General features: G+C 25.9%; 1 protein-coding gene across 5 annotated transcripts in view; it reads right to left on the bottom strand.

Moving 5' to 3' along the window:
• The window catches only part of LOC135928402 (putative uncharacterized protein DDB_G0282133), a 39806-nt gene extending 29173 nt beyond the window's left edge, over window positions 1-10633 (bottom strand). For 4 of the 5 annotated variants that reach the window (XM_065464858.1, XM_065464860.1, XM_065464861.1 and 1 more), the window contains exon 1: window positions 10584-10633. The gene's annotated coding sequence lies outside the window, so the exon portion shown is untranslated. The remainder of the gene's footprint in view (window positions 1-10583) is intronic. The other variant, XM_065464859.1, reaches the window with a different exon arrangement.
• Between the last annotated feature and the right edge of the window lie 11855 nt (window positions 10634-22488).

Genomic DNA, 22488 nt, shown 5'->3' with positions numbered 1-22488 from the left:
TGATCTGCTTTTAACTGAAAACATGGATTTGAGACTAGGGGTTATAAACAGTTTGAAAAAAATCTTAATTGAAATTTTTTTTTTAATTTTTGATTTCATATATAAGATTTTTTAGCGCATGAAGATTGCAAAGATCTACTTATAAAAGATTTTGGCATTTGGTAAAAGTAATAAAAAATCTAACTTTCTCGAAAAAAAAAATTTCAGGCTCTAATTAAAAATAACATAAAATCCATGTGTGTAAATATCCCTTATTTTTTTTAACCACATTTTTAAAAGAAGTGAGTATGGTATTCGACCGAGTCATTAGTACTTTTAAAAAAGTAAGAAATTGATATAATGTTGCTTTAAAATTTAACAAGATATTATTTTTAGTAAAAAAATATTTTTTCATACCTTAAAAGAAACTTAAATATAAGTTAAATTGACCTAAAAGGAAGAAAAAAATATAAATCTATTTTTAATATCTTTTCAAGAGATTTAATTTGAAACTGAACTAATAATTCTGTTAACAACCAACCCAACATTTAATCAAACCTCTATTTGGGGTAGAGAAAATTATTATGTTCATCATATTCAAACCAAATATGGTTTGCGTAATGTTCTTCGGGAGGAGTTAAATTAACCTGATGGAATTTAAAACATAAGCATTTGTTCCCTTTCTAAAAAGAGAAGAATACCTATCATTTGGCAATAAGATTTAAATAATGAAATTATGTATTTTATTTTAATTTTTTTTATTTTCAAACCTGGACTGGTTTTTAGTAAAAAATTTGGCCAGGATTTTTTTAATTTTTTACCTGGCTTTGATTTATAAGATTTCATTTTGGCTTTATTTTGTAAATTGTTTCAGGGAAAAATTGAAAATATAAACAACAAATGTATGTTAAATATTTCGTTTATAGTATATGATTTTCAATTTCGCTTTAATTAATTGATATCATTTAAATTTATTTTTAAAAAATTAGTTCCATCTAGGTTTGAAATTTATTTTTAAGTTCGGCCTGGATTTTTAAAAGCACACCATTTGTTGGATCTTTACTTGGTCTTGGTAATATAGGTTTATGTCAAATTAGACAGTCATTTTTCGCTTATATTTTGCATTTTGGATTTAATATAGGACTCAAATCAAATATTTGATGAATAATGGTATCTTAGAATTATAATATTTGATTAATATATAACTCGTAGACCCACATAACGTAAAAATTGCCAGCTCCTTTTTTTAAAAAAAAATCCATTGCACAATAAATTATGGCACGAAAGAAAAAATAAAAAAATTGAAAAAAAGTTAATTAATAGCACATATGGCTTGGCCAGTTTTAAAAATAAAGTTTTCAACAAATTTATATTTTAAAAATATAAGTAATTTTTCACCAATGCGGGAGAGGATAAAAAAATTTTCTTTCATAATCATAATATAAAAGAGTAGTGGAATAACCAAAAAAACCAACATAATTAAAAAATAATAATATATATATATTAATGAATCCAATCTTAAATTAACAAAACAGATAAATTGGAGAAATAAAAGCACACTTTTTCGTAAGGTTTATCTTTATATACATTAAATAAAAATTTTAAAATATATATTAATATTGTATGTTTTAGTAGTTTTCGTAGGTAGGATTTTCAGTATAAAATCTTAAATTAAAAAAAAGTTGTTAAAAGATTTTTTAATTAATAAAACACAACGTGAATTGGGAGAGGTAGTGGAGAGGGGGGGGGGTTAAAATCTAGATTAAGAGTTTGAAAAAGTTTATATAATAAATAATATATCTAATTAAAACAAATTTATATTTAATAAAATAAACTTTAAAAAAGAAATGTATACCTTGCAAACGAATATTAAAGCAAATCACAATGGGATATAAAAATCTGTAAAGACCGGCCTAAGGCCTGGTCTGCGGGCCGGGCAAAATTAAACTGGTTAGATGGACCGGGCAATTTGAACATAAAAAATAAGGGCCGGACCCGACAAATATATAAAAAATTGGGCTGTCTGATCTCTTATTTTTCTCTAAATTCTAATAGGCAACCTGAACCATAAAAATTTTGATATATTTTTTGGATTTTAAAGATTACTACTATTTGAAATTAAATTACAATATGATTATAACTTTATATTCTAAAAAGCTATCTAATTAAAATACTAAATCTATAAATAAAATAAATAACAAAAAATTAAAAAGTTATTATGATAATATAGATATGAAATTCAAAACACAATTGATTTATAAAACGGTTTTTATAGAAATAGATAGCCATCTAGTTAATAAAAAAGCCTTAAAAGACATTGAGGGTAATTAGATATAGATAAACATTAAAAATGTGCTGGCCGGAAAATTCGTTTAAAAAACAAATGGTTCGGGCCAGAATATTTTCAAAATATCAATGGGCAGGGAAATTAGTAAAAATGGAGGGGTAGGGTAAATATCTAAAAAGCGGTATGAATTGAGCTGGGCCACTTGTTCAAAAATCCTAACGGGTATGGCATGCCCTTGCAGATCTCTGATAGGATATATTAAATATGCAGAACAAGGAGAGTCAAAGGCCAGGGTTAGTACAAATTTTTAATTTAATTTTAGCTAGTCTAAAATATATGTCTCAAATTCATACAATGCCTTTTTTAAAATATTGTTAAAAAATATCTCTATAATTATGAACTTTCGAAAAAAATCAAGCGATAGAACTGTAAATTCATATTGAGAGACCATAAGTTTTAGTAATAAAATATTTACGAGCATATTGTTTTCGATGTCCTTTACTATATAATATTTGATATAATAATAATAAACATGATAGGAGCCTGAAATTTAAAATTATTACCCCCCCCCCCCCAAACGATAATTTAATAGATAAATGAAAAAAATGTTCAAAATAGATTATCAAACAATGGCGATAGGTTAGGCTTTTATTATTCGAATGTACAATAAAATCTATTGGGCGATAATTAAATTTAAGCGTGCTGAGTATGATGAGTCGAGTCTAAAAATCATTTAAAAAATATGAAAATTGTTGAAGAGCATAAACCTTAAAAAGCTTTTTTGTTATGTGTAACACTTCCTTTAAAATTATATAAAAAATTGCTGTTCCCGTTTATTTTTAATAAAATTGTCCAGTAATTTCATATTTTCAACATTCAAAAAAATAAACACTTATTGAGATTTGTTAGAAGAATAAATATTAAAAAAATTCAACTAATTAATTTGTATATAATTTGAGTTGGGTTGTGCCGATATTATATATCGGATCGATTCAAAAAAATATCGAACTGGGCCGATATTTTTACAAAATCTATCCGATTCGATATCTTTATTTATTTTTTTGGTTATTTTATAATTGTATATATGACCATATAATTTGTTTTTATTTTATAAATAATTTAATAATAATAAATTAATGAAAGGAACTAAAATACAATTTATTTGTTGTAATATTTAAAAATTTTACACTAATTTTTGCTATATTATCTGCAATAAGAAAATGATTATAAATATCTACCCAGCTAGTGTTGTTAAAGACTCTAGCCAATTTTTAAAAACGTTAACTCAAGATTTTGGCCAAAAGTAAATCAAACTTATTTATTTTACCAGATGCGAAAGGTTTGGACTTCTTTGGCGAAATTTCGAGGCTTAGCTAATAATATAGTGGCGAAAATCTTGCTCAAAGATAGATGGTAAATAAAAATCAATATAATTATCGGATTAGCATCAGATTAGTATCGGATCTGTTTTTTAATAATATCAGAAAATTCCGGATCAGATAGGTGAAAAATTGTCGATAGACACATCCCTAAATTTGGGCAATCGGGGCTTAAATATAAATTCGCGTGCTGAAGAAAATAGGCTGAACATTGAGGCTCGAGTTAATTTTCCCGCTTTCCTTAAGTTTAGCTATCTTTTCAAAAAAATCCTGAGGCGAAATGAGTATTCGGCTAAAAATTAGGCTCAGTTTAGACGTTTTTGTAGCTGGCTAAAAATGTAGGGATTGCCAAAATAGACTATTAGGTTTCAATCAGGTAAAGAGCATGTATAGAAATAGCTGGGGAACAGGAGATCCAATATAATTTTTTGGAGTAGTTGAAACTACAAAAAAATTCACCCTGCGTATTAAAAATATGATTGGTTATACGAAATTCAATAGAAACCGAATATAATATTTTTATATAAATACTAATAAAATTTAATTTAAATTTATAATATATAAATTATTATACTACTTAGTTTTTTCTTAATGTTCGATGCCTATATATTTTTATGGCCTTTGTTGTTTTAAAATAAAAAATTCATTTTAATGAAATAGGAAAGTGTTTGAAAAAAAAGGCGGAAGTGGAGGGAGGTAATGTATTTGTAAGGTTATTTGAAATTTCATTTTTGAGATTAGATATTTGTCGTGTGCCGTGTATAATGTGTTAAATATATAAGTGATTAAAATAAAATTTCCAATTTTATAATATCAAGTGCTTTGTCTAACCTAAAGAAAATCATAAAATGGCTTTCAAAATATTATATTTATATTCTATAAAAATCAGAGACCTCATGGTGATCTCTACATATATAACTTTCAGGAGGGTAGGGATAGACTTCTACGGGAGGTGGGAGTAAAAAGTATATGATGGGAGGAGAGAGGGTATGGGGAGTATTTTAGGGTTTTTCAGTATTATCTACCTAGCTCGAACAAAGTCAATATCAAGGCATTCTAAACTAGAGATCCACCCGTTTAAAAAAAATTTAACCCGCTTGCCAAGCCCGCCTATAATTTTCAAAAAAATACATACTCGCCCCCCCCCATTTGTCTAAAATTCCTTACCGGCCCGCCCATTAGTCTAAAATTTTTTACCCGCCCGCCCATTATTTATAAAAAAATTTAACCCAAGCTCGCTTATAAAATTTAATTATGGCCATTCTTTCAATATTTTAAGCATCTAATAAAAATATTTCAGCATTACACTTCTATAAAAAGTTTATAATTTAGGAAATTAATTTAATAAAAATAATAATCAATTTAAATTATGGACAATTTATTTGATCAAATAGAATATTTATAAAAAAAATATAAATATAAAATTGATATTATATGTAATTATAATGCAAAAATAATAATGAATCGACGTTTTCTGGATTCAAACACGTTCTTCTTTGCTCTAAAAACCTTTCAGCAATGCCAAATCCTCGTTCAGAAAAAGAACTAGTTGCAGGCATATTATCGATTTTTTTTTGGTAATCTTGATAGCTTTGGCAAATCTTTTTCTTCAAGTTTCCACCAAAGTAGGATAACCGTTTGATGTGTATCTACTTCCTCAAGTGAGATCCGGATGCCCGGTATGCAATATATGTAAAACTCTTTTTTGAAGTAAATAAGGAATGATTAATCTGCCATTCCAAAATAAAATACCTTGCTATTTTTGTAATCGTTTTCATGCTATTCGGAATAGTAACAGAACAAAATACTATACAGTTTTATAAACCGGACCTTGAGTTAATATTATAAACAGATGTATCTAACCAAAGATTTGGAGCTGTTGCAAAAATATGATAATGGTAACAAATTTCCAATAGCTTACATCTCAAGAACTTTAAAAGACGCTGAAAAGAATTATTCTACAATAGACAAAGAAGCAAAAGCAATAATAAACGGCGTAGAAAAATTTCATAATTATTTGTATGGACGAAAATTTAAAATGCGAACAGACCACAAACCTTTAATAAAGATATATGGTAATTTTAGAGATTTAAGCTCATTAAAAAACCAAAGATTATTACGTTGGGCTTATAAATTATCTGAATATGATTATGATAATATGAACAAGAATGGTGCTAATAATATATTTGCAGATGCTTTATCGTGAATAACAAGAGAAAATAAAACAATAAAATATATAAGAAATCTTAATTATGACACATTAACTTTATCAGAGAGGAAACCGCAAAAGATCTCATTTTAAGAAAAGTAAAAAATTAATAAATGGTTCAAATATACAAAATCAAGTCAGAATTACAAGGTTTTAGAACAAGAATAGATGGAATAGAAAATGATGACGGTATTTTATCTTGGAATGGCAGATTAATCATTCCGTACTCACTTCAAAAAAGAGTTTTACATATATTGCATAGGGACATCCAGGTGTTACATCAATGATAATCCAATACGAGGCATTATATATGGTGGGTCGAAAAACTAGTAAACAACTTAGTGGATGTCAAAAACAATGCAGAGATATACCTAATGTTGCCGTATACCAAAGGAACCCGCCATCACAACCAGGAAAAGGAAGAAGAAAAAGAAAAAATCGTAGGAAAACATGCCGACAAACTACGAATAAGGGAAGAACCAGTTGAAACCGAATCAATAAAAACAAATGATAATATAAAGCTAGGAGATGATAAAATGTAGAAACAATGGAACCAAGTCAAGAAGGAATTTAACCCCGATATCCAACCAGGAAACGAAAGCCAACAAAAAGATTAATAAATGGTACAAATATACAAAATCAAGCACCAGAATTACAAGCTTTTAGAACAAGAATAGATGAAATAGAAAATGATGACGGTATTTTATTTTGGAATGGCAGATTAATCATTCCGTACTCACTTCAAAAAAGAGTTTTAATGTTGCATACAGGACATCCGGGTATTAAATCAATGAAACGATTATATATGGTAGGAACAATTAGATAAAGATGTGAAACTAGTAAAGTGTTTTTCACTTAAAAAAAACGATTGGTACAATAAAAAAGAAATTATTATTGATCATTTAATTAATTATGATTTTTCTTTAGTTTTTTTTTGAACAAAAATTTTAATTTCCTTAACCCGCCCACCCACCCGCAGTTTCAAAAAGTTTTTTAACCCGCCCACCTGCCCATTTTCGAAAAATTTTTTACCCGGCAGACGTAACCCCCAGACCTCTATTATAAACCTCTCCAAGCTATAGAAGCAGTGAGCCCTCGATAATATTTATTTTAAACCAAAAGAAAAAAAAGCATTATATTTATTAAATTTAAAAAATGATTTCAATTTAATATAAGAATAAGATACTATAAAAATTATATAAAAATAAAATATTTAAAAAAAACAAATAATATTAAAAATTAGGGATGTATCGGGCCGATATTTCACTCATTTTAAAATATCGGTTATCGGCCAATATTATACTCTCCGATCTGATATAAAATGTCGTTTTAACAAAAATAAAATATTATAAAATTTAAAAAAAAGTTATATCTAAAATCATTTATTTTTATATATAAAATCGAAATCCATTTTTATGTTTATTTTTTTTAATAATAATAATTAATTAATTAAATTTTGCCATATTGTTATTTTTTTGCGCATTCTGTTTATGGGCGATAATCTCTTCAGAATCTGTTTTTAGAAGGTGGTGATATAGACAGTTACCATCGCCGCAGGTGACCTCTGATAAAATGGAAATTTTGGTATTTCTAAAAAGAAATCTTCGATATATTAATGTTAAATATTATACTTATTATATAAAAGTGATTTAACAATAAAAATATTTTATATACTTTTAGAATTGCAATTGAAATTGAATTATAAACTATAACTGACATTATAATATATTTAAATGACATAAGTTATGTTATAGTTAAATTATAGATGTTATACTAATAAAAAGTATATTAAAAATTAAAAACATTGGTATCTTTACAGAATACAAATCAGATATGATATCGGATCGGTAATCGGCCGATATCAATTTAATATCAGGAATATCGGATAGGATCGGCCTTTAAAAAGTAATATCGGTACACCCCTATTAAAAATTATTTAAAAAAATATTTTTTTTATATTAAAAAAAGGAAACCATCACAGGAGTGAATGTTTGAGAAATTGGACCGGCAGGGGGTCAAAAATATTTTTTAAAAAATTGTAATTATCTCATAGGCCTTTCACTTTAGGCTGAATATCTCTAAGTAAATTATAGCCCTGGATTTGACCTTTTCGTATATTAGTGTGAAATTCTTTTTTCTCCATCTGAATTCCAATTGATAATCGGTAAAATGAGCAAAGATCGTTATTATTATTTTTCTTCTATAGAAGTTTCGTCATTATTTATTTTTGATTTTTATAGCTAATAATGGCGATTTCAAATATTTGGTTTTAAAATATATGACCTGGCCCATTTTTTTTAAAAAAAAAATTTCAAGCCGGCCCGGGTATATTTTAAATAAGGCTCAGTCCAGCTGGTCCTGCAGGTCTCTGACAATTATTAATTTATAAATTAAATCATATTTAAATGATAAATCTCAATGAGGTGGTCTCTTGCCAATTAAACTTAAGTATTATATTACAATGGCATTATCTACAATTTGCACAGACTAAATTTATGATTAATATAATATTTTTTGCTTTAGATGAATATTCTTTTTGTTGTATTGCCCAGCATGAAATAATATAACAATGAATATACATTACATTTTTATATAATTCTATTCTAACCAATTTTTGTAAAATCTTAAAAAAATTATTTACACAAAAATCTCTATAAATAAAACACAAAATTTTTCATATCATTTAGCAAAGAGACCTGCAAAGTTCGAATCTTTAGGCCCAGCCTGGATTTTAAAATATTTTACAACTTGGCCAACTATAATTTTTAAAATTTCATCATTCTAAATAATTTTGGAATTTTAATATCAATTGTTTCAAAGGGGAATTCAAAATGAGAGCAGCAAATAAATGTTAAATGATTTTCTTCAAATTATTTTGACTTGGTGATATATAAAATAACTTAAATATAAAATATATAATAAAAAAATTATATTATGTAGCATTTAATATAAAAAAATGATTAAATATTATTTTTAATATAAAAAAATGATTAAATATTATTTTTAATATAAAAATGATTAAATATTATTTTTAATATAAAAAAATGATTAAATATTATTTTTAAAAATTCTATTAAAATATTAGAAAAACCTCTAATAGTTTTAATATTCTATATATTAGAGATCTACAATGTCAAGCCCGGGGGTATCCAGTACAGGGTCCATGGGCTAGGCCAAATAATGTTTGAAATACTTATATGAGCCAAGCAGAAAAATTAACAAATCAGGCCAGGCATGAAAAAAGTGATAAGCCTAATGCTTAATAGAAATGAATAAAATTTTTATTTTAAAGCCTAATTTGTTTAAATAATATATTTTATTTTTCTTATAATTAGGGATGTGCCGATATTTTATATCGGATCGGATCGGGCTTATATTTCACCCATTTTAAAATATCGGTTATCAGCAAATATTATAAAATTTTCCGATCCGATAAAAAATGGTGCTTTTAACATAAATAAAATTTTATAAAATTTTTAAAAAAAGTTATAACTAAAAAACCATTTATATTTGTAAATAAAATCGAAATCCATTTTATGTTTAATTATTTTAATAGTAATAATTAGTTAATTAACATTCTGCATATAATTATTTTTTTCGCATTCTGTTTAAAATAGTGTGCAATAATCTCTTCATATCTGTTTTTAGTGATGCTAGTAATATTGACAGTCACCATCACTGCAGACTGATCTCTGATAAATCAAAAATTTTGGTATTTCTAAAAAGAAATCTTCCATATATTAATTTTAAATATTTATTTCAAATTTCATAATATATTTGTTTATTACTAATTATGTAAATAGATTAATGTTATTATTTATTATATAAATAAGTGATTTATCAATAAAAATATTTTATATACTTTTAGAATTATAACTGAATTGAATATAAACTATAACTGATCATTATAATATATTTAAATGACATATGTTATGGTATAGTAAAATTATAGATGTTATACTAATAAAAAGTATATTAATTAAAACAATTGGTATCTTTACAGAATACAAAACTAAATATGATATCGGATCTGTAATCGGCCAATATCTTTAATATCTGGAATATCAGATCAGATAGGCCTCCAAAAAGTGGTATTGGTACACCCTTACTTATATTTTAATGATTAAATGACCTGCTACTAAGATTATTTATGATTTATTTTTCAATTTTATGTTTAATGCTATAAGAAAAACTGGAAACCTAAATCCTCATCATTATGGGTTATTTGTCCATGAGATATATATCTGGATTTTAAAGGCCAACTAAAACCAGGCCAAGCTTAAAAATTTTGCTATTTGTAGATCTCTACTACATGTAGCTTACTATAAAAAAAGTAGTGGGTTAAGATGGATTGTTTTTGTTTAAAATTTGTGTCAACCTCTAAATTGGAAAATGTAAAGTACAATTGAATTATTTTATAAATTGAATATTTTATCTATATTAATTTATATTTAGCAAGCTCTAAAATATAGTAAGAAAATATTTTATTACATTTTTGTTTCTCATAATTAATTGTTATTGTGTACGATCATTAATTTGAATAAAAATAGGCTTTGAAATTATTACTAAATATTAAAAACTTATAGATAAAATTATATTTCATTTCATCAGGCAATACACAATGAATTATGGAATAAAAAAAATTTGAGAGTAATATAAAGTTAAATTATATTTAGATGATCGTATATATGATGATAAAAATTTGTAAGAAATCAAAATCATTCAATACTTTTAAAAATCCTGAATATTCAAATGAATGATTGAATTATAATATGCAAAATATCATAAGTGCTAAATTTCAACATGTCTAAAAAAATGACTTTTCAAAATAATTAATATCCTTTATATCTATTTCGATATTCAGAATTTTGTAGAGGAAAGACCTATTTAGTTTATCTCGCTATAAAGTTAATTTAAAGTAAATAAGCCTACTTATTGCAGACATTTATGCTATATTTCTAAATCTTTCGTATAAAACTTTATAAAAAATGTGCTTTTTATAAAATTGCTTATAAAAAAATACTATAAAATATATTTCCTTAATCCCTTCTTGGATACTTATATAACTCAAAAGAATGAAAAAATTTAAATTCATCAGGCAACACTTACAAATCTACAAACATTATTACTATTAAATCCTTCTGAGGTTATTTCAAATCTTGAAAACAAAAAATAGACATATTTTTTAAGGATAAAGTATCCTATGATCAGCTTCTACCTTACAGAATATTCACTAGGTACAAACCCAGTGGCGTTGCTAGGGTGGAGGGGGGGGGGGGCTGCGCAGGGGCTCGAGCCCCCTGAAGCAAACAATTTTTTTAATGATTCCTTAATATCCCCTTGAACTAAAAATAAAATTTAATTGCCCCCTGAACAATTTCTTTATTAATTCTATTGAGTAATATATAGATTTCGATTTATTATTTAAAAATTAATAAGACTATCTAAATTTTTATTAAATGAATACTCTTTTAATTATTAGATTGGATTAATACATATAAATTATATTTTCATTATCAGCTTGCAATCAAATTCTGTGTTGAAAATAAAATATTAATATCACTCAATAAATATTAATTTAGCATTAACAGTTGACTTAATTGACTTTTATTATTTAAATTATTATATAACCCTAATTTAATAAATATTAATTAAAAATTAACAAATTTAATATTGAAAATAGCCCAGTTCAAAATCACTAATCATTGATTTTAAAATTTAATTTTCATATCTCTTCCTATTATTATTTTCAAGGTACAAATCCTAAGAGATTTATTTATAAATAAAAAATAAGTAGACATCATTGGCAGACATATAGTTTATAATCCTCTATTATAAACGGTGACAAAGAGAGGCGATTATAATATTATATATTTTGTAACTTAAACAAAAGAATCTTTTATTTCATCTTCATCAAAACTCGAATAATCCGAATAATAAATTATTGACTTATTCTTGACATTACATCGAAATTTATAACAAAATAAAACTTTAATTACACTCTATTATATATAATTGGCTATAAAATATTAGGTAAAATGCCACTTTTACAGACGTATTTGACAGTTATATAATATATTACAGTTAATATTTTAATAAATTTTACTAATAAATGCTTTTTATAATAAATATAAGTAATAATTTGCATATTTAACGCAATCTGTTTATTTAACATCTTATTATTCATCCAACAAAGGATGTTATAAATTATATAACTTTTCTTCTTTTTTTTTACGTGTTTTTACTAAAGTTATTTTTTTTATTTGAAGAACAGTTTTGAGTTAAATTTTTAATACGAGTAGATTTTTGATTTTTTACAATTACTATTATTTTAAGATATAATAAACCAACAAGAGGTGGTGCGACAATAATATATAAAATCTTAATTGCTTTTATCATATCCCTCTGGTTCTTATTTTATTGTTACAAAATTTTTTATTTATAATATGGCATCCCTGCCGTGTAAATAACTTAAGGCTTCAATATATTTGATAATATCTTCTAAATTTTTAGTGTTTTTGTTTTATCAATTTATATAACATAATAAATTCTGATATGAGTTAACATCGTTAATGTCATGGCTATGATTGAAAATTAACCAGTATCTATTATTTGTGTGGCTATGTAAAAGATTATTACTACAACGGCTGAGAGCATATGATTGCATATTTTAGATAAACAATCTGTGTAGTCGTTTATATATCATTTAAAATGGAAGATAATCTTTTATAAATTTAATATCTCACAATAATTTTCTCGAATACTTATCTAGCCTCCATCATGTCATCAAGAGGAAGCTCTATCCACCATATAGTTTAATGATTTGGATTGGCCGTTTATATTCTCTTCTTCAAGAATTGTTAATTTGGTTAGGCCTATAAGTTTTTTATTATTAGTCCATTCTATGAAACATTGTCTAGAATGTTAACAGAGAGTTTTATTAGTTTCACGAGCTATTGCCAATGTAAGTTGTTAAGAATTATATTGTATTATGTGATTTTTAAAAACATTATCAATTGAGGCATATGTATAAATTTACACCTTTTTTATCACTTGTAAATCCTTAGACGCAAAATTTTTTTATATCAGCAATCTAAAATATTTTTTACTGTAATAAATAGATTTTGTATTAAAAAATAGATTTTGTATTAAAAAATAGATTTTGTATTAAAAAATATTATATTTAGAAATATCTTGTATTGTAATTATTTATAAGCTAGATTTGCATGCATAATATAATAAATGACAAAATATGAGATTCAGAATAATTATTCAGAGTTAGCAAATTTTAAAAAAGTATGATATATTAATATAGGGCAAAAGCGGACCAAAGGCCGGCAAATTGGAGAGTATAAGGGCGAACCCCCCCCCCCCCCCAAAAAAAAAATTTCAGTTGAGCCTCCTAAGATTGCAAAGGTTAGCGACTCCCCTGCTTACCATGTTTGTGGACGTGATTTGAGATCATTTGATACAACTCATGGGGAAGGCTTTGTTAATTGTTGCAAATATTTTACCAAAATTGGCTAAATATATTGAAATATTGATATAGAAAAATCATTTAAAATCCCACGATAATTTCTAAAAGTTTAATAGAAACTGCTGATAGTATGCGCAAAAAATTATTTCCGAAATTAAACGCATATATGGAAAAGGGTGGCTGTGCTGGTAGCAAAAATATGAAAATATGGTTAAATTATTTATAATACTAAAATTATTCATAATCTTCGCATACATATGTAATAACAAACAATGATAATAATTAACAGAAGGATGACAAAGTCAAATCATATACTAAACCGTTTGGAGGGTAAAAATAAAGGTTAAAACAAATTTGTTAAATATTTTATTATTATATCATGTCTAAAAACATAGTATATATATATAAAAAAAAGTTAATTGAAAAATATATAATATCACGTTTTTGTGAATAGTTAAATTATATCAAACACATCAATTTATAATATAAGATTAACTATTCAAATTTAAGATTAATTCTTTAAATTAATATATGATCAACCAACATTCCCCCTCTTCTATAAAGAACGAAGCTTCTTCTCAGCAGTCATCGAGAGCTTGTTGTCCCAGAAGTTTTTTCCCGTTTCGATTGTACTCGGTTTTATCTTGGCTAGCGCATAAGTCTCAAATGTTCTCGTAGGCTTGATTCTATCACGTAGGTTTGATAAAATCGTTTATTAGAGTTGCATGAGTTTGTACGTTTTTTTAGGCTTGATATCCTTATCGTATGTTGTTCACATTTCTCAAAATTGTTATTATCATGTTTCATAATTAATCCAGTCGAATATTGGAATTTGGAATAACTCGGAATATGTAATTTGGAATAGTTGATCAAATCAAATATATGAATAATATGCACGAATAAAATTTTGAATTTCGGAACAATAAAGTATGTAATAAGGAATGATAATTTATGGAATAAGGAATAAAATCCAGAATAAGGAATAAAATCCAGAATAAGGAATAAAATCCAGAATAAGGAATGATAAATCATAATGATTATTATATTATTTTTTAGGTGTTAAGTTAATCATAGCGTTTTATACTTTTAGCGTTTTATGCGTTTTATATTTTTAGCGTTTTATATTTTTAGCGTTTTATATTTTTAGCGTTTTATATTTTTAGCGTTTTATATTTTTTGCGTTTTACATTTTTTGCGTTTTACATTTTTAGCGTTTCAATATTTAATTAGTAGCGTTTATTTAATTTATTTTTATTTATTTTCAATCTCCGAGGTTAAAATATGCAAATATTATGCACATTTCCCTCTCTTAAAAAAAATTTAAATTTCACACAATATTTTTCTAAAATAATGATGTTTAATGTTTACATAACCTTTTGTCTTCAAAAGCTTTATTTCAAAAACATTTTTATCATATTAAGTATTACTTATAATAAGTAAGGGTTATTTAAATCAATCCCTTTTAATTCATATGTTTTAATTACACTTTAATATATTTAAAATTAAAGTTTTATCTTCTTGTTTAGGATTTATAATGGTTTATATTTAATTATATCTAAGAATTCATTTTTAGGATTAGTTGTTAATTTACAACAATTGGTCATCATTCAAGAAATCAAAAAATAAAATTTCACTAAGAATTTAAGTAAATAATTTTTTAAAGGCTTTTTGTGTGTTCAAATATATCCATTATGATTTTACATTTTAGTGATTTTAAAAATTTATAACATGCCTTTATCCTGGCATAAAATTTTAATTTTTAATAACTTTTCTTCTTACGTGGATTAGAATAATAAGTAATCATCATTGGTCTCACAAAATAGAATTCATAACCTATCGTTCAACTTCCATATCAGTTCTTCCTAGGTTGTCACATTAGGTTAGGTGCTGGTTATCATATTCCAGTCCAACATCCAGAGCCGGGACACCATGAAGAAAGAAGCTTTTTGCATGAAAGAACGTGCTAAGGTTTGATTCTTGGTCATCTCCATAGATTAAGCAATCCACACAATAGGTAGTCAATAGGTAGTCATATAAATAGAGTCATCTCAATGGATTAAGCAATCGTCACAATAGGTAGTCACCACAATAGGTAGTCATATAAATAGTCATCTCATTGGATTAAGCAATCGTCACAATAGGTAGTCATATAAGTAGAGTCATCTCAATGGATTAAGCAATCGTCACAATAGGTAGTCATATTAATAGAGTCATCTCAATGGATTAAGCAATCGTCACAATAGATAAGATAGTCATAATAGGTAAGGTAGTGAATAATATTTGATTCTTTTATAATTTTGTAAATTTGGATAAAATTTTGACTATCGAAAAGAAAAGTCAAAAAATTTTATTTGTCCTTATATCATCTCCAATATCGAACGACGAATTTGATAAGTAATTCGTTTACTTTTATGATTTTGTAAATTTGGATAAAATTTTGACTATCGAAAAGAAAAGTCAAAAAAATTTTATACGTCCTTTTATCATCTCCAATATCGAACGACGAATTTTCTTTTTATTTTTACAAAAGAAATCAAGGTAAGGATATTTTTTAATTTTTTTTTAAACTTTTATTATTTAACTTTATTTTATTTTTTTTTAAAGAGAAAGAAAAACGAAAAAACGTACCACCGTAACCGGGGCACCATGAAAATAAGGTTAAACAAATTTGTTAAATATTTTATTATTATATCATGTCTAAAAACATAGTATATATATATATAAAAAAAGTTAATTGAAAAATATATAATATCACGTTTTTGTGAATAGTTAAATTATATCAAACACATCAATTTATAATATAAGATTAACTATTCAAATTTAAGATTAATTCTTTAAATTTATATATGATCAATCAACAGAGGGAGAAAGACAAGATAAGAAAGTTTACGAACAAAACCAACTAATACAAGTTATGACTATACCCAGATGATGCCATATATTGAGAACAACAGACATTATGATAATAAAAACATCAGTTTAGACAACCATGGCAGACTCGACCATATTATAGCAACCAAAGATTTTACAACCAAAATAACTATCATTTTTCAAGACGAAACTATGACAGGTTTTATGATCAAAATAGATGGGAAACTCCTTGAACACGAAAGATTTACGTCAAAAGATAACCTAGGCGGGGTTCCTTTAGAGGGTGGAATGTTAAACAAGCATAATTATTTTATTATACTGGTTATTATATAGTGCAAATTTTTATATGTCGCATTCATTTAATTAACACAATTTATATTAACTTAGCTTAATAGTTTCATTTAAATTATTTAATAAATTTTTTTTATATATAAAGAATAAATTTATTAAATAAAAGTTTTATAATCACTTTCTTAATTTTGTTCTTCTCCTGCTAACCATAAGCGTAGCCAGGATTTTCCTAAGGGGGATGGGGGGGGGGGATTACAAAATTTCTAGGGGCTTCGTCCCCAGACCCCCTTTGTCCGTTTTATCCGGCCTTCGGCCGGGTTATTAATCCTATATATATTTAAAAAAATTTTTAACAAATAATAAGCCCGGAAGAAATATGAAATATATTTTTATTAGTTTATAGTTAATATAGATAGATCACACAAAAATGAAAAATGTGGTATTAATTTATGTTATGTCATTAGATAGATCATACAAAAACGTGGTAATAATTTATAATGTTATATCTAATTTTCTTTTAGAATTTGATCATTCATTAATTATTTCAGTATTATCTGGTGTTAATTCCTGATAAATATTTAATAGCGCTAAACCATTTAATCTATTTTGCAGGGTAGTATTTCGTAAGTATGTTTTTAGTCTTCTTAAATTAGAGAAAGTTCTTTCATTTGTACATCTCGTAATTGGGAGGCATGCTAAAATTTGAAATAATTTTGTTACGTTCGGAAATTCAATTAGTGTGTGTTTATAAATATTCAGTGCATTTAATGCATTATCAGGCTTTGTATCGATTCTTTTTAAATTGGCAAACCAATATTTAAATTCACTTATTACTTCTAATTCGGTCCCTACCATATCTTGCAAATAAAAATTATACAAATACTGAATTTTATTTCTAATGTCATCCGAAATGTTCACAGATGGATTAGAGGATAACAAAATTTGAAAGTTACTTAGCAAAAGTTTATGGTTTAATAAACGTTCTTTACTCTGAGTTAAAAAAGTGCCCATAAGTGGTATAAAAATAATAATTTTGTAATACTCCTCAACTGATTGTAAGGAAATATTATTCCTATGTACTTGTCTTGATACTATTCTTGGCATGCTTATTATCATATTATAAGATTGCACTTTTTTTTGAACTTTGTTAAAAATCGTTCTAAATTCGCAATCAGCATTTTTTCTTATTTGTAAAATAGCATTATATGTATCTTCAGCTAAGGTCAATGCCTGAACCATATCTTAGTTCACTCTTTGTAAGGCTCTGGATAATAATATTGTGTGGCAGATGAGAGTGTTAATGCAATTAATGGCCAATAAAAACTCAGGATCTTGAATCGTTTTCAAGATTCCATTGGCTTCAGCCACCACTGATGTATCTGTCCATCCACATATTTCCTCCAATGCAACAATTATCGGGTCAACTAATTCAAGAAAAACTCCAACCGATTCATGTCGTAGGATCCATCTTGTAGGGCACATTTTCACAAGTTTATGATGATTATTGCCAGATTCTTCCTTTGCCAGAATATTTTTGAGGACATTAGATTTTTATGGATACTTGAACATATCATATACCTTGCCTATTGTGCCTTTTTAAATATATGATTATAATTAAAATAAAAGTTTAATAAACCCATGGTACTACGAATAACGGGAATTGAGCAACAATGAGAAATGGCTAGATTTAGGGAATGCGATGCTTAATGTACTTAAATTGCAGTAGGATATTTTTTTATTAAATGTGATTGAACCCCATTTAAATATTTTTAAGATGAACATCAATTGTGTTAGCAAGACATTCACCTCTCATATCTTGAATCGGAATAAATTGCATAAAGTCTTCTTTTATTTGAACTTCATCTATATAAATGATAATAATTTATATAAATTAAATATAAATTTTATCATTTTCAGAATATAAATATCGAGCACACAAGGACATTTGCTCTATGCCAGATATATCAGTTGATTCATCTGCCAAGACTGAAAAGAATGGAGACTTGTTAATGTTGGCAACTACCTTTCTTAATATTAAATCATTACACACATCAATGATTTCGTTTTGAATGGTGGGGCTTAAATACGTAGCATTTTTCGGTGCATTTAACAAGTTAATCCTGAGCTCAGCATCTCCAATTGCTCGGTTTCTGAGAATAACTCTAAAGTTCCCATCATTTTCATTTGTATCATCCTTAAATATACAACCTGAATCTAGATGACCTCTTAATCCCATACATTGATTTCCACATTTAATTATTGAAACTATCATAGGATATAATTTTCGTCTATTTTTCATTTACTATTTTCTTTTTACCTTGATCTTTATTAAAAATAAATAATTATAAGGCCATAAAATATGAAACCCAAAAGGTTGGCCAATTAAACTGGTACCTTTGTGGGTCTCTTATAATAATTTTTAATGTTTACCTATTATACGAATGATAGAATCTCTATCATTAGCATTAATTGCTCTAAGAGATGATATAATATTTTGAGTATTTTTATAGTATAAATTGTTTTGATGATTTTCAAAATTCTCTCCTGCATCTTTCCAACGTCTATATGGGCAATTCACAAGTCGCTTTAATTTTTGTTCACCTTTACCAGTACATTTTGGTCCAAATAGAACTCAATATTTACAATAAGCCCCATTTTGTGAAGGTGAGTAAGCCAGCCAAGGCCAAGTGGTAAACCAATTAAATTGAAATTTTAATTTCCTTCTAGAAAAATCTCTTGGAAATTTATAATTATTGGGTGGCCTATATATACTCTCTAATATATTAAAGTCTTTGGGGGCTACATCTAATTGAACATAATTGCTTACGTAACTATTTACATATTTTTAAAATAGAAATTTTACTATCCATATTTTGAACTCTTGACTGTATAAGATTTACTGCAGATCTTTCATCAACAACATTAACTTAAAAAAATGCAAATTACATAATGATATTAAAATAAAATACCTATTGGGACTACCTGGATGATAGGATTACTTTTCTCATTCTCTAGCACAATCTCTAATTTTTGATAATCTTTTTGAAAATCAATAACAACTAATAATAATAATTATGTTAATATTCAAATAGTTCTTACTTGAATCAAGGTCTCTTATATTTAGAGAATTATTATCTCCCAGCAACATCACTAAAAAAAGATATATAAATTCATTATAAATATAAAATATACGTTCATCAATCCTTGTTAAATTTATTCTAATTTCCTTCTTTTTTGATATATTTTCATGATTGTTACATAATATTTCTGATACCCTATTTTCACTTGAAATTGAATCAATTTTCTTGCGATGATGATCTTGGTAGGAAATTAATGTTTATTATAAAAAATATAGAATTACCTTTTTCATTTACATTCTTTAAAAGATATTTTCTGATGTCCATATCAATCTTAAAACAAATTTAATGCTTGTTGCTAGGTCAAAAAATTGCAAAATATATTTTAAAAATAAATTGGAAGGAAATTTTAAAAAAATGGAAATATGGTTATGTTAATTTTTTATTAAATTTATAAATTACTTTTATTAATAATTTTGTAATTAAATTTTACTTTTATTAAGAAAAATAAATAAAAATAATTCACTATATAAAATTATACAAAATCATATTTATATATTATTTTTACTTAGTATTTTTATAGATCTATTAATAGTAATTATATAAAATTGTCTTTTATCTTATGACTTATATATGGCTTATATTTCATTTTTTAAAATACATTTTTGGTATCACTTTTTTTATATATATTTATATATAAATCATTTTAAAAAATATAAATTATAGTCAATAGTTTAAGTTTAAAAAATTATTAACTCTCATTATTCTTTCATTATTGTTTAAGAATATATATGCATACATTTTTGAGAGACAGGGAGTGGGAAGGGGACTAAGGAACGTATTTTTTATTAGTTAAAAATGATATTTACGAAAAGTGATATATTTCTGAAGGGGGGGAATTCCCCTTGCCCCCCTCTGGCTACGCCTAAGCTGCTAACCTTAACGTATTTTGATATCTATGTTAAAGGTTGGCAGGGAGAAGAAGAAAATTAAGAAAGTGATTTTAAAACTTTTTTTTAATAAATATATTTTAAAAATATTTAACTCCAAAAAAATAAAATAAATTTATTCTTTATATATTAAAATTAACTATTAAATAATTTAAAACTATTAAGTGAAGTTAATATAAATTGTATTAATTAAATTGTTGTAGCTGTTGAAAAAAAGAAGAAATAAATTTAATATAATACATCAAATGTCAGTTATTTTCTGACAGGGGAATTAGTTTTTCCTTGTGGATAGAGGGAAAACGAAATCATGACATGGGTTGCTTTTAAAAAGTTTCTTTGTTTGCTATTTGGAGTGAAGATATTGGATGAAGACGGGATTTATTGGGGAAGATTTAATATGTTTATATGTTATATGTACATAAATAAAGTGGAATTGTAGTAATGTTTATTATATTTATTTAATATTAGAAAGGATTGTTTTGGATTGTTAAGTTATGTTTTTGAGAGGGAAGGGTTGAGAGTAAAGAGTATATTATTTTTTTCAATATAAATGAATGCGACATATAAAAATTTGCGCTATATAACAACCAGTATCATAAAATAATTATCAATGTTTAACAATTTTATAGGCACCACAGACCTTTTCACTAATGATGATTATAAAAAAGTATCCTAAGTAACTCTTACTATTCATTTCTTAAACGATTCCTGGAAAATTATAAAAGTTATATTGTTTACATGCAAGTTTGAAGAAGAAACAAAGACAGGTAAAAATAAAAAAGGAAATTATGAGAAATTTCACCTTATTAAGTATTGATTTCATTAAAAATATAAAAATCAATGCATTTTTTATATCAGGATACAGTAGGGCATATTTATCTAAAATGACATTCATTACAGACCAAGTAGCTAATATGATAAAAGCATTCAAAAATCATAAACGATTGAATTGTGCTTTAGTAGCTTTGACAATAAATATTGAGCCTCAAGGTTCAGAGGAGATGAATCAATGTTTTGTTGATTGTAAAAGCTTAGTTACTTATATGAAACAGAGTGGGTATGTTAAATCAAATTTTTATTAAAATATAGCATTAAATTTTAGATTAGTTAATCAAATTAATAAAACACTCCATTTGTGTGTTGAGACTCGATGGAATAGCAGAATAAAGATGATTGAATCGATCTTTAATCAATTCAATGAAATATTGGAGCAGATCTAGCGGAGAGTCAATTAGGCTCGAAAATATAGATTTTGAAATAATGAAGGACCTTATCAAGTTTCTGACGGCTTTTAAAATTGTGAGTGATAAAGATTTAAACCCAACCATTTACAAAGTTATATTGTGTTATCACAATTGAGTTTTTTTTTAGCTCATTTAAACTTAAAGCAACTTAAACAGCTATCGCAAAGATGCCGGGAAATAATGATGGATAAGTTTCAAATAGATATATTCCACAAATTTCGATAATTTTGCCCAAAATTTGGGATATGAAAATATTCTCCCGAGAACATTATAAAGATTTGTGCCAACATATTAACACGTTGATTAATGCAGAGAAGATCAATAGAGATTTGACTGGGCAAAATACCAATTCACCACTAGCTCCTACTCAACTGATAGAGTGGTAAATAAAGGTTCATTAAATTAATATTAAATTTTTAATTAAAAAATAATATAGTAAATATATATTTTAATATTATTATTATATTATGAATATTTTTTTTCGTAAGAAAATACTGAGGCTGATTTGTTTCTGGATTTCTTCTATGTGAGGCTGACAATGCGTTTTCCGATTCTAGCGTTGAAGTTGACGAACTTTGAAAATACCTAGATGCTAAATATTATATATTGAAGTGAAAATATTTTAAATTGGTGGAAAACAAACCATAATGACTTTCCAAATTAATGTATTTTTTTTAAATCCTAGCTATCCCTGCTTCGTCGGCTAGCAGTGAAAGAGCGTTTT

Source organism: Gordionus sp. m RMFG-2023, chromosome 4 (assembly GCF_954871325.1).
Source record: "Gordionus sp. m RMFG-2023 chromosome 4, tfGorSpeb1-WG-v2, whole genome shotgun sequence".
In the NCBI taxonomy this organism is placed as follows: domain Eukaryota; kingdom Metazoa; phylum Nematomorpha; class Gordioida; order Chordodea; family Parachordodidae; genus Gordionus; species Gordionus sp. m RMFG-2023.
This window is presented reverse-complemented; position numbering and strand designations above follow the sequence as displayed.